Source organism: Microcebus murinus, chromosome 10 (assembly GCF_040939455.1).
Source record: "Microcebus murinus isolate Inina chromosome 10, M.murinus_Inina_mat1.0, whole genome shotgun sequence".
NCBI lineage: Eukaryota > Metazoa > Chordata > Mammalia > Primates > Cheirogaleidae > Microcebus > Microcebus murinus.
Genome location: NC_134113.1, coordinates 11,295,588 through 11,307,616, shown reverse-complemented (window position 1 = coordinate 11,307,616; position 12,029 = coordinate 11,295,588).

Here is a 12,029-nt window from a genome sequence, read left to right as displayed (position 1 = left end):
TTTCTCCTTTTGTGCTGTAAGAACCTTGGGGAAACTGAGGCTTAAGTGGGTGACCATGCCAAGCCAAACAGCCAGCAAATGGCAGAGCCACAATTTGCACACAGCTCTGCCTGTTTGCAAAGTCCTGCCCAGTACCCAGTGGGGGCCCCAGGTGGGGAGGAGCTCTGTGGCTCAGCTGCCTCCTCTCCTCCACGTGGCTCAGAGCCGCCCGTAGGTGTTCGCTGAGCCCTCACCTTCTTCCCGCTCCTTGCTGGGCTGCAGGGCTTTGTGCCTAGTCCTGCCCTTGCTGCTAAGGGGGTCATGTCATCTGTACCCCTGGAGGCCAGGCTGAGCTGCGCAGTGGAAAGAACATGGGGTCTAGAGTCGGAAGACTGGGTTACGGTCCTACTGGTTAGCGTCCCAGTGACCTTGGGGAAGATGCTTCCCCCTCTCAGATCCTCACTTTCTTCATCTGGGAAGTGGGAAAAATAATAATGACTCCTCAGGATAGAACGGACTAATTTATATCAAGGACCTAGGACTCTGGTACATAGGGAGGGTTCAGGAAAGGTGTGAGCCTGCAGCATTTCCCGACCTGGAACCGCCATGGCATCTACACACAGCTGGTGAGAGCTGGCTCCTTCCATCCCCCCGATGTCCCTCCCCTTCTACGCGGCTGCCTCCCTCCTCATCCCCTGAGCTGAGGTCCAGCTACACTCCCCTCGTTCTCTGAACAAGACGGGCCCCTTTGTGCCGCTCGCTGTCCCACACCTCACTGTGTCTTCACACGTAGACGCAAGTGCAGACAATCTGCAAAAGAGCACGAACAGGGTAAAGTCACACTTGCTAGTCCTTCTTCAGTCTTTCTTTTTGCCTCTTTTTCTTGTCTCCCTCCTCTCAACATACACATCACTCTTCCATCTCCTTCATACCCACGGTAACCTGTGTATTCCTACGTGTCCACACCATCATAAACAAAATAGACACGCAAATCGCAGTCACACGCAAACACGCTTGCACATACCCATAAGCACACTCACACACAGGGGCTTGGGGCATTCTTTCACAAAACGGGATTATAGGAGGCAACCTTTCTGCATTTGGCTTTACTCATTCAAACACCACCACCCGTGGGAATCCCTCCAAGTCAGCCGCAGTAGCTCTAATTCATTCCTTTAATCGTGGTGTCATATATCATAGTGAGGAAGTACTATAGTTTTTCATCTGGTCTTCTATTGATGGGCATTCACTTTATTTCTGGTTTTCGTTTGTGTTTGGTTTTGTTTTGCCTCCTGCTATAAACAGTGCTGCAATAAACATCCTTGTACATACATCCTTCCAACTGGAGCTTTTATTTTGATGGAATAGATTCCCAAGAGCGGCGTTGCTCAATTGAAGGGCATATGTATTTTTTATTTTATTTGATGTTGCCAGATTGCTTGTCAAAAATGCTGTAATACTTTGCCTATTCTCCAACAACTCATGAGCCTACTATTTCCCTCCATCCACTCTAGCAATAAGTGTTAGCATTATTTTAACTTTTTGCCTGTCTGATCAGGGCAAAATAAAGTCTCATAGCTACTTTAAGTTAAATTTCCTGCACAACTCATGAGTTTGTGCATCTCGTCATATGTTTGTTGGGCCATTTGGATTTGTGCTCTGTTTTGCCTATTCTTATCTTTGCCCATCCAATCTTTGTTGTTCATTTCTTAGCAGTTTGTTACAGCTTTTTGCATATATAGATATTAACATTTTGTTTGACATCTGTGTTGCAAAGAGTTTTGTGCTCAAATCCTTTGTTTTTGTATTGAATTTGTGAATATCTGTTGCCATAAAAGTAATTTTTATGTAGTAAAATGTCATTTTATATCTGATTTCCTTATTTTTTTTTAATGCCCCAAGACTGCCCTTGTCATCTCTGACATTTTCTTCTAAGATATTTATTATTTTAATTTTCTTGGCTGTTAACTCTTTCATCCATCTAGGGTTTATTTCAATTTTCTTACAAATGATAGCAGGTTGTGCTAGCATCATCAATAAAACAGTTGCTCCTTTTCCAACTGAAATCGAAATACCATCTCTGCCACATATTAAATTCTCATGAACACTTTGATCTGCTCTGAGCTCTCTGTTCTGTTCACCGATCTCTGTATGGCTTCCTCACCAGCACCATTAGGATTTGATTAGAGGGACCTTAATGTGTCCTGATCTCTAATAAGCCACATTCTTCCCCCATATTCTTCTCTTTCATAGAATCTGGTTGTTCCTGGGTCTTCATTCTTCTATTTTTTTTTTTTTTTTGAGACAGAGTCTCGCTTTGTTGCCCAGGCTAGAGTGAGTGCCGTGGCATCAGCCCAGCTCACAGCAACCTCAAACTCCTGGGCTCAAGTGATCCTGCTGCCTCAGCCTCCCGAGTAGCTGGGACTACAGGCATGCGTCACCATGCCTGGCTAATTTTTTCTATATATATCAGTTGGCTAATTAATTTCTTTCTATTTATGGTAGAGATGGGGTCTCGTTCTTGCTCAGGCTGGTTTCGGACTCCTGACCTTGAGCAATCCATCTACCTCGGCCTTCCAGGGTGCTAGGATTACAGGTGTGGGTCACCGCGCCCAGCCAGCCACCGCACCCGGCCAACGTTCTTCTACACAAACTCTGAGCTTATTGTATTCAATGGTGTCACATATCTTCCTGGGTTCTCAGCAGGGAAGCAGGAGGTGTTTGTCAATGACATTGCAGGTCTTGTCCTTCCCAAAGGCCTTCTCACCTCTCACATCCAGAACTGTAAGATATTAAATAGGATTTACACCCAAAGTAGTTAACATGAACATGTATACCAAGCAGATGAGTCTGAGTGGAGAAAGCTTTAGAGGTGCTAAGTCCCTCACAGAGCTGGCACATAAGTGGCCCTTGAAGCCAGGAGATAAATCATTCATTTATTTGACACCTATTTATTGAACATCTGCCGTATGCCAGACCTTATTCTAGGATCTGGGGATATAGTGGTGGCCAAGGAAGATGAAGGCTCAATTTCAAGTTGTGACAATGGTATCGTGTTAATTATTTTTTGATGTCAAAATGATATTGTGGTTATGTTTCAAACAAAGAGTCCTTATCTTTTGGAGATATTCACTGAAATATTTACAGATAAAAAATTATATAAAGTCTGTGATTTGTTTCTAAATAACCTAGGGTTGGGGGAAATGGATGAAAGTCTAGATGAAACAAGATTGACCACTAATTGACAATTACGGAAGCTCAGTGATGGGTTAATAGGGATGTATTATATGGGTTGAGTGTCCCTTATCCAAAATGATGGGGATCAGAAGCGTTTCAAATTTCAGATTTTTTTTTTTGTATTTTAGAATATTTGCATATACATGATGAGATATCTTGGGGATGAAACCCAAGCCTAAACATGAAATTCATTTATGTTTCATATATACCGTATGCAATAGCCTGAAGGTAATTTTACACAATATTTTTAATAATTTTGTTTATGACACAAAGTTTGTGTACATGAGGTCGGGTATGGAATTTTCCACCTGTGGCATCATGTTGATGCTCAAAAAGTTTCGCATTTGGGAGCATTTCAGATTTCAGAATTTTGGATTAGGGATGCTCAAACTATTTTCCCTACTTTTGTTTACATTTGAAATATTCCATGATAAAAATGTTTTGAAAATGCATACAGAACTAGTTATGTTCCAGGCATTATTCTAATTGCCTTACATCCCTTTGTCCATCAAACCCTCAAAATAGCTCTCTGAGATGAGTATTATCGTTCCAGTTTTACAGATGAGAAAAGCGAGGCCCCAGTCACTTGCCCAGGGTCGGCCACAGTCATCGGCAGGGCTCTCTCTGGCTCCGTGACCTACGCTCGAACACCATGTCCTAACCTCAAACACCACGTCCTACCGTCTTGTACAGCTCTAGCTTATTCCAGCAAGCCTATCCATGCAGCGCTGTGTGTGATCGGATTATTTCCTAACCCAGGGAGGGCAATGAAAGATACAAAACAGGATTATGGGAGAGAGAAAGCCTGGTGGTGGGAGAAGGTGGGACTGCGGGCGGAAGGGTGGGGTGATCAGAGAAGGCCCCCGCGAGGAGCTGAGACGTCCAGGAAGCTGTGGAGGCTGCGTGGGGATCTGGGCGTTCATGCAGAGGGCTGGGCTGGTGCAAAGTCTCCAAGATAGAGACAGAAAGAAGGCCGGTGGGGTCTGAGCACAGTGGACAAGGACCAGAGCTCTAGGAGCAAAGTGTCTGGCACCAGATCTCCCTGCAGACCGTCGTTAAGGTGTGTTTAGGTTCAAAAAAAGTGACCTAAGACGTCTTAGTAAGATCATAATGATTTATTGGATTTATAAGCTCAATGATCATTGAGATACAGTCACCTACATTTTGCAGCGTGAAATTCATCTATAACAGAGGAGTAATTTAATTCTGAAGCCAAATTAACTGCTCTTTGCCTTCTCACAAAGTCACCCGCTTTTGAATTTTTTTTTTTTTGCATAACTTAATTCAATTTTTTTCCCCTTTGCTACATTTTCTCCAGCTCCTACATATTTTTGGGGGTGGTTATAACATTATTATCTTATTATTAGTCACTAAGCAGAGATAATTCACTTTTCCAATTGATCTATGCTGCTTATAAAATGCCACATCCACTGGAAGCAGTCATCTGGTTAGTGAAGTCTGAGAGCCGGTGTAGACAGGCAACTGGGTGTGTGGCGGGGGACCACGCCATGATGACCTCTGGTGAGTGGAATTTACTTGTGGCCACGCAGTTGCGATGTCAGGAGAACATCCACAGGGCAGATTCTCAAGGGCACAGGTTGTGGTCACTGCTTGCATCCAACTCGCATTGCCTGTGCTTAATATTGTGCACAGTTTCTGCTAGTTTGTATTTGTTCAAAGTAAATTTCTGACAATGTCAAGTTCAAAGGATTCTGTAGATACAATGTCTCTAAGCACCATGTCTCCCTTGAAAAGACGGCTGGCTACACAAACGTATGCGTAGCGCAGCCTTCCACAAACCACGCTCGCTTGGGTAAAGTAGAAGTGTGTACGGAAGGCCAACAGACCCTTCTGCCATTTGACGTAAGCCCGGGGAGTCTTCACTGGGGATGAGAGACGTTTGGGGCATGAACAGCCACTTGGTTCATTTCCTGGTAGAATCGCCCGCCCCTGAAGCTGCATGTTGGGAGAAGAGAATGAGGACAGAACATTCGATGGACTAAAAGGAGAGGCTATAAAATATAACTTACTCTTTGGGTAAGAGCAAGTCAGTAGAAAGGACACATTTATTCATAAATGAGTATTCCTGGTCTTTCCTGTTATCAACTAATCAGGTTTTGCTGTTTCTTGACTAGTTTTTTGGGGAGCTTTGGGGTATATAATCAGGAAGAAAGGGGGAGAAAGAAGTGGACAAGAAGCCCTCTATTTGGGGCTCAGGAAGAATGTATCAGGGTGTTGGAGGGAAGCATTTGGGAAGAACCACGGGGATGGGGGAGGCAGATGGGAATAGAAAGATGAATTTTTAGAAATATCGCTGCAGACTCTGTGTCCCTGTGTGGTGTTTGAGAAACATAATTAGGGAGTTTGAGTTCTCAGGAATTTCTTGGTTGCAGACTGTGATTCGTGGCCACACCTCTTTGTGGCCTGGACACAGGGATCACGGCTTCCACGGGGTCACGGGGACAAAGGGGCTGATGCCAGAGGAAGCTGCTCTGATAAGCTGGTAGACTGGCAAAAGCTTTGGTCTAAGTTCATCCCCAAAATATACAATTTCAACGTGAGAATTTGTCGTTTGGTTTTAGGCATAGGTCAAAAAGCTGGAAGAAATAAATAGCTCTAGACAGACTGTCCAGAGGCCTGCATATTTGTCCTTAGTTCACGAGATGGCCCCTTCCCACCTCCCATAGACTAAGTGAGCAGTGCTATGTGCAGGCCTGAGCGAGGCGCTGGACATATAAATCGTTCACTTTTCTGGGGGAATTAATAGCCAGACAATGGAAGGAAGGGAATTTTAGGCAGAGGGAATAGTACGTGCAAAGATGTAGAGGCTTCCAAAGAGTCTTCCAAAAGCAGAGAGCAATTCGATGGACCTCAAATCTAGGGTATGTGTGGGGAAAATGTGATTAATTTCTCTATGATTGGCATTAAGGTGCTGGCCCTGCTGTGCCCTGACCTCCCCTCTACAGAAGCCTCTCCCCAGAGCCTGCGCCCTTCTCCGGGGAGCTCTGACGAGGGCGAACCTTCCCCCAGCGCACTGCAGTCTTGGGTTTGCCCAGCACGTCCTGCCCCTGCCTTGGAGGCCCGATCTACTGCTGGCTTTGAACACAAACCAAACCGTTATTTGCCTCTTTCGGTTTGTTAACAAGCTTTTGGGACTTGTTCTTCAAGATTCCCAGCCCCACCCTATGAATACAGGCGCTGGAACTAGACTATTGGGGTCGCAGTTTTGCTCTGCCACCCACTGGCCATGTGAACATGTGTGAGTCACAAATCTCCCTGTGCCTCAGTTTTCTGTGTAAAATTGGAATTTATATCATAGTTCTACCTTTTTGTCTTAGTCAGTTATTGCTATAAAACAAACCACACCCAAACTTAGCGACTCCAGCAAGGAGTGTTCTCATGCTCGCGTCTGGAGGGATGCTGGCGAGGAGGGGCGTGGGTTTGGCTTATCTGGACTTGCCCCGAGCGGCGGGTTAAGCCCGGTTCTTTCAGACCACCTAGGCTGGGCTTGGGACACCTGGGGTTTGAAGAGCCCGTGGGGACTGCCACAAACCACACAGATATCAGAAGCATGGGAATGTGACTATCAAATGATTTTTTAAATGTCCCAGTTGTCCTGAGACCCTCGGTCTCACCCTTGTTCCCAGTTCGGCCGGAGCATGGCGTGAGGGTTCCCTGTCTCCGGATGCAGGTGTCCGGCAGGCGTCCCCCAGCCCAGAATCCAGCGTGGACAGCTCCTTGAGCCTTGGGCCCGGCCCTCTCGGCCACGTGTGGTGGTGGAGGGGAGCGCGGAGAAGCCACACTCCCTGGGCCCTTCCTCTGGGCGGGATCTGTCGCCCCAAGCTTCCCCCAACGCCAGGTCCCTTGGGGCCTGAGTCCTGGGGCCAGCGTGCCCCAGGTGTGTGTGTGACCGCAGGAAAGTCACCTCTCTCCCAGGGCTCAGTTTGCTCATCTGTCAAATGGGAGGGACGATGGTATCCGCGTCAGAGCGTGGTGCAGGGACAGAACGAGATAAAGCACATAGGGGGCCTAGCAGAGCCAATGGTAACTGCAGCCATTCGACATCTCATTTAATAGCACCCCCTAAAACTGGGGACCCAGGGGACCTCAGAGACACCTCCCAATGTCTTTGACCTCGAACTGGGAATGGTCTGTTACTCCTTTCTCCCGCCCTTGCCCGCCCAGCGGCTCGTTCCCTGGGTGCTTTCTCCTGGCATCAGGAACAGCACAACCGTTATTCCCCGGCATTTGCAAAAATACCTGGCATGGGTGTGGCACTTCACAGTGTACAAAGCTCATTCCATACAATAGGTAACTGCCCCACACATGCCTCTAGCACTTTACAGTTTGTGCATTACAGTGCAGTTTGTACATGACAAAGCGTCTGCTGGGTTTAGTTTGCTGGCCCTTAGCTTACAGATGAGAACACAGAGGCAGGGAGCCCCTCGTGGGCCCTGGCCCTGCCTCCGGGCAGCCCGTGGGGAGTGGCTGGTCCCACCCTGCACCAGTCCTCTCGGGCTCTTTGCACCCTCTGTGTCCTGCGGAACATGGAGTCCTCCTGCGCGGGGCCTGGGAATGCCGCCACTGCTCAGCGAGCGGACGGCGAGATCGGAGACTCGGGGCTGGAGGCAGAGGGAGACAAAAAGACAAGCTTTGATTCATGGGCAGGAGGGTGAGTGAATGGGGTGATGCGTCCTGCTGTCATCGGAGGAAACGCCTGGTGGCGCGTCCTTCGAGCTGAGTCTCTCCCCAGAGGTGAAGGTCGTGGGAGTGGAGAGCTCAGCCCGCCCTTAGCGGGGTGCGACCTTGCTGGGCTGGCCCGTGAGCGCTGGGGGCAAGAGCTGCGATCTCGGGGCTTCCCTGAGCAGACAGTGTAAAGCAGCCGGAAGGAGCCGGGTGCCAAATAGGTGCTCACAGAACAAAAACGCCCGGAAGCTTCTCTACTAGGGCAGAGCGGAGACAATTTCTTGTCTCTTTAGAAGAGGAGATACAATCTCTCAGCTGCCCCCACTGGTCCTGAGTGAGAGGAGTCGTGCCGACAGAGGAGGTTTGCTTTCTGGGGTAGGGGTGAGTAGGCAGAGTTGTGACGGCGTTTTAAAGGTAACGGCTCACTTGCTAGCGGTTGCCACGTGCTTTCCCCCGGGGTCTCTCTCGCACCTCCGCGCAGACCCGCCGAGCTGGGTGTGATCGCCGTGCAGGTGAGGACGCGGGGATCCGAGAGGGACGGTGACCTGTGCTACGTCACACAGCACACGGCAGAACCGGGCCTGCAATCCCATCTCCTGCCCGACCCCCAGCTCCTCCTCATGCTCCATCTTAGTTTGGGAGGAAATGGACCCGCCTGGGATGAGGCAGGAAGGAAATCAGACTGTAAGGAGCAGAGTGTCGTTGGCCCTTGAGCGGCTGAGGCGAGCTCACCTGCGGACGCATTTTGTGACATGAAGGCCATAGGCTGCAGCGAGAAAGCCTCCCATATTTTTGTTTACACTTCAGATTCCCAAATTAAGGGAGGCCTCCTCTGTGGCCTGGGAGGGCGCCAGGCAAGCTCCCGGCCTGGAACTGGGAGATAATAGTAATTAATGGAGCCGGTCCGCGTGTGGGGCCTCCGCTAGGGAGGTAAACAGGAAAGATTCTGTTCTAGTTTGGTTTTTTTCCTAGTAACTGCTCCCACTGTGCTCTGCTGAGCTTGGGTTTCTTGCTGGGGAGCTGGTTTCCTCCAGGACTCCTCGGGCTGATTTCATGACTTTCCAAGTCATGTTTAGTTATTAAAAAGAGCAGTCTTATTTTGGTTATTAAGACTCAATCCTGTTTGTTTTGAAATGGCAATCTCACAGGAAACTTGGTGTGTGTGTGGGCATGATTGTGCGCATGCACGCGCATGTGTGGATAGCATGTGCATGTACACGTGTGTGCATGTGTGCACACGTGTGCATGTGTGTGTGGTTCTTGGGAGCTTGGAAGATGCGGCTCTGGCTCAGATGTTCCCTCCTCCCGGTTCTCTGGGACAAGCGGGGCCACCCTCACAGCGCTGGCTCCCAGCACCCCTGAGGCTGGGGAGGATGTTGGCTTCAGTCCTTGCCACCTACCTCGGCGTCTGCTCAAGCTGCAGGAAACCGACACGTCCTTGCCACCCAGGCTGTGGGCATCCTCCCCTCTGCCCTGCCGTCTCTGTGTTTCTTTCTCCGCACGGCCGGGACCGTCCGAACCCGGCGGCACCGGCTGCGCTGCCGTCTCGGCGGCCAGGAGCGGCCTGAGACGCTGGCAGGGCCTGGCCCGGGCGGGGAGGCTGGCCGTGAGCTGGGTTAGGGCACTCCTGGTTCCACAGAGACCAGGGCACGGACTCTCCATTCACGCCCACCCCTCTCTCTCGAGTCCCTCCCTGGTAAACGCCGCCTTGTCACTTTGCTGTCTCTTGCCCTGGCACTGTGGGAAATCCCAGGACTGCAAGAATCAGACCTTTGGGATGGCTCTGGAGACTTTAGCAACTTTGTTCTCCCCAGGGACACTGCGGAGCCCCTTGGGGGCAGGTTGGGGTGGGACAGTCCCCCGGGACGTCCTGACGCCCTGTCACACCCCGTGCTGTTCAGAGCCCCCGCTGTCCCCGGCGCTGGCAGGCTCTCCACCCACGTCATCTGGCTGAAGCGTCTCAAGACCCTCACCGCAGGCTTATTATCCTCATTTTACAGGTGAGGAAACCAAGGCTCAGAGACATGAAAGGACTGGTCCAAGGTCGCAGGGGCAGCGAGTGGCAGAACTGAGATTTGGGTCCAGATCTGCCCTTCTCCAAAGCCCAGGAGTGATGGATGTTCGTGGTTTGGGGCCACCCAGAGTCTGCTCCTCATTCTTCTGCTTGCAGAGCCCGGTGTCTCCCCGAGCGATGACCTCTTTCCCGCTGGGTCCAGTCTCGGGGTTTTGTCAGTTAAGACCTAGACATCTGACCCAGACTCAGCTGATCAGACCCTCTGTCCCTGACCCCGAGTCCAGAACAGCGAGACACGGTGACAGCCCCCCTCCCCACACGCATGTACAGGAAGAGCCAGGAGCAGCCAGGAGCAGCCAGGAGCAGGCATCCTGCACCGGCGGACGCGCCGTCGGGGACTCAGCGTCCCGGACTCCAGCACTGCTGGAGTCGCTGCCCTTTCCCGGATCCTGGTTCTCCTGCTCTCCTGTCCATCCAGTGGCGCCAGTACCCCCCCCAGTAAATCCCCACCCCTGTTTCATCGCTCCAGTCAGCCACAGGGTTTCCATTCTTTCCAATCAAATAGTCCTGCCCGCGACCCTCAGCACGGCGGCGGCTGCAGGGAGCCCTCTCTTCTCTGTGTTCCGAGGGGTCGTGACACCTAACACTCAGAACGGGGCCTGGCACAGGCGGTGCTCAACCGATGCCCCTTGTCATTATATCACTGTGCTCCTCTCAGGCTCTGGCTCAGGTCGGGGTCCAGACCTGGGTATGTGGCCGCGCCCGGCCCTCCCAGACCTTGGGCTGCCGGGATCTCCATGAAGCCTGGGCTGGCAGGTCTTCGTCGGTTCCTGCCAGGCAGATGCTCGTGTCCCATCAGGTGGACGCTCACCACGGCCGGCACTGACCGACCATGCCTGCATGGCGGCGGCTCGGCCGGTGGGCGGGTGGGTGGTGTCTGTGTGGAGTGGGTCCCGCTGCGGCCTGTGTCGCGTCCCCAGGCCCCAGCGTGGGGCTGACCATCGTGTCCGGAGTGCTGCAGACTCTCACCTGCAGGCGGGTGGGGCCAGCAAGGTCGGGACCGACCATCCTCCTCAACAATGTCATCCTTGGCATTGCTATTAAGTGACAACCATTACTGTTCTGAGAACCTGCCATGGCCGGGCGCGGGGGCTCACGCCTGTAACCCTAGCACTCTGGGAGGCCGAGGCGGGCGGATTGCTCGAGGTCAGGAGTTCGAAACCAGCCGGAGCAAGAGGGAGACCCCATCTCTACTATAAATAGAAAGAAATTAATTGGCCAACTAATATATATAGAAAAAATCAGCCGGGCATGGTGGCGCATGCCTGTAGTCCCAGCTACTTGGGAGACTGAGGCAGAAGGATTGCTTGAGCCCAGGAGTTTGAGGTTGCTGTGAGCTAGGCTGATGCCACAGCACTCACTCCAGCCTGGGCAACAAAATGAGACTCTGTATCAAAAAAAAAAAAAAAGAGCCTGCCATGTGCTCAGCCCTTTAATGATAGCGAGGACAATCCTAACGATAAAAGCAATAGCAACATATGTTGTCATAATATGTTCTTCCCAGCACTCTCATGGGGAGGCTTGTGCCCATTTTATGGAGGAGTAAGTTGAGGCCAAGGACATTGCTGGGAAAACGTAGAATGTGCTTGGGTTCCACTTGGTGTCTCTCCTCCAGCAGTGGCTCTGGCTGGTTCTTCCTGATTTACTTCAAGTCAAACACAGGGTTTGATTCTTTCAGAGACAGCACTGTTTGATCTACATGAGAAACACACGCACTCTATTAATACGGCTTTGATCCTGCTCCTTACAAAACAATCTGGCTCTATTGTACTACCGGGGCCTTCACCTCCTCCCCAGGCCATGTCGGGGTCCTTGGGGACAAGCGGGGACATCCTTGTGAATGCTAACCATATGTAGATGACTCCCAGATCTCTACCTCCACTCCGACCCTCTCCTGCACTCTAGACTGGCAGCTCCAACAGCCTTCCTGACAGCTGCGTGCGGGTGTGTGACAGCCGCCTCCACCTCGGTACATCCTCACCCCTGGTCTCTGCCTCCCCCTGACCCGCCTCTCCTGCAACTCCCCCCCTCCATGCTGGCAGCCCCGGCCTCC